Source organism: Montipora foliosa, chromosome 2 (assembly GCF_036669935.1).
Source record: "Montipora foliosa isolate CH-2021 chromosome 2, ASM3666993v2, whole genome shotgun sequence".
In the NCBI taxonomy this organism is placed as follows: domain Eukaryota; kingdom Metazoa; phylum Cnidaria; class Anthozoa; order Scleractinia; family Acroporidae; genus Montipora; species Montipora foliosa.
The window spans coordinates 63017931-63020430 of NC_090870.1; positions in this window are offsets into that span (position 1 = coordinate 63017931).

Sequence of the window (2500 nt, forward strand, 5' to 3'; positions counted from 1 at the left end):
TAATCACTGAAACGAACGCTTAGGCTTAATCAGTATACGAGTGCTGTTTTCTTCACACAATCTCGTGAAAAGTGTAGTTAACCAAACTGTAAATTGAAAGCGTAAATGTTAAAGAGTGCTTCGACCTAATCACTGCAACGAGCGCTATTTTCTTGACACGATCTCGTGAAAAATGTAGTTAATCTAACCGTAAAATTCACAATTAATTCGCGACTCACGCTTTTAGAACGAGAAATGCTGTTTTGAATAAATTACATACTTCAACTTGAATTTATTAGTTTCTGCGTACCACGTAGCCAGCTACGCAGAACTTTATTCGAGTGGCAGAATACGTAGGGCTTTCGTCGGTACCATTTACACAAACGTCGCAAATTTTTAAAATGATTTTCCTCAATTGCAAAACTTTTCCGGCGTCGGAAAAACAAAACTTTCCTCCATCCGCACAACTGGCATTTATTCAAGACAGCACATGCACTTGCGAAAACTAAACCTTCACTTTACCTTCACTGAAGCAAGTGCCCCACGAAATAAGCAAATCAGAGCGTAGATTGCATTGCCGCAACCTTTTTTTTAGTAGCCAATGAAAAAGGGTGTATTGTCGAACTTTGCCAGATCGCACATTTCCATTGACAGAGTGAGATCTGGGTACGAGATTAGAGGACCTTTAGCCTGCAAACAGCGTCCTTCATGCGTGCGCACTAGAAGCCAGCTCGCAGGCTCTATACCGTAATAATACGGTCTTAGACTTTCGTCAAGATGTCCTCTACGTCTGAAATGACGATTATCGACAATTCCTACTATCCTATAGATTGACTGTTATCATCAATTTAGAGTACTCTGTCCCAGGACTTGTGGTAGCAGATGAAAAGAAAAAATGTAAAAGTTGCATTCCTGGACAGGATTTGAACCCGGAGCACCCACTCTGAAGGAACTGTTTTTATCCACTTAACCACTTAGGATCAACTGGCTGACAATTGTACCGATTATTTACCCACACTAATTAGTATATATAAAATCACTGCTGAATAGAGGTCAAGTCTAGTGCTTGATTTTGAAATGGTTAGCTTTTTCTTGGGGTTTGGTAACCGACATTTCCTCCTGTTTAAACTTGTTTCTTTGCGGGTGATAATACACGTTTACAGCGGCATTCGGAACTCGACGAAAAAAAAATTAACAATGTTCTAGCAGTTAGTGATGTGGTAGTCTAGTGGTTAAGCGAAAGGGTTATTAATGGAACATTCCCAGGTTCTAGTCCTGCGAGTTCAGGCATAAGGGTTCGGATTTTAAAAATATATATTCATTTCCCATAATTCCTATCAAGCGCAAGCGGCCTAAATTAACAATAATAGTGAATTTAGAGAAAATTAGGAATTGCCGATAATCGTCATTTCAGAAGTAGAGGATGGGTTGCTTTCATCTAGCCTGCGTAGCAAGCGCTGAAAGGGGTGAGAAAGAGGCAGGCTGAGCTAGTGCTGGACTGGAAGAAGGCTGGTGACAGTCGTATTTTTCCCTTTTTTCCGCCCCTTGCTACGAAGGCTAACGTTCGTCGTGCTGTTCCACAGTCACTGCACGAAATTCTCGTGAACTCAAAAAAAACACTTTATTTTACTAGGGTAACACATTAAACTTACCTTATTATAGGAAATTAACAATGCACGTTGGCATCGCGAAGAAAACTATGATTTACTTTACACTAAATTAACGCGAATTATTCGATAAGCATCTTGCTTTATTTACTGCGATTTTCAAAATTCTGCAAACTCGCACTTTACATTTCTGAACGCCAAACTGCGTTTTGGCTTCCGTCAATAAGACCTTCCAAGACAAGTCTACGGATGTTCCTTAGTTTGAGCCGATATATCTGGTTTTCATTGAAGAGAGGAGCTAACTTAATGGTGAGGTGAAATCTATAAAATATAAACGGTCTCCACTGGTTCAGGGTGGCTTAGAAATTCCACTACAAGTAACCGTGCAATGGGAGAGTGAATGGGCATTGGAAATTTTAAAGAGGAAAACAGAAGAAGTGAGCTATCCTCTCGGGGAGAGGGAGTGAGTTGGAGTATCAAGATCGCAATCAAAAGACATTTTGAACTCGAAGACGTCCTGTCAGATAGCCGACTCTGAAGAGCCAATAGAGGAGTCATGATGAACTAATACGGTTTTGTAATGAAATAAAGGTGATTTAAAATAACAATGTTGTAAAATAGCGTGCATTAAATTTACATCGACATTAATAAAGATACATTGAATTAACGCGAATTTTGTAATATCGCGTTAATAAAGTGCATTGTTAATTTCCTATAATAAGGTAAACAGGTATCAAACATGTGCCCCTAAAAAAACCGGTTTCAGACAGAACTGTCTTCAGTCTGTAAGCACTTTTGGTGTCATAAAAACGTCAGTCATCATGGGCCACTGCGCATCACCCTGCCGATGGTCCAATTAAAGGCGTAGACAGGCCAAACACGACGACCATTCGTCACTAAAGATACGAAATTGT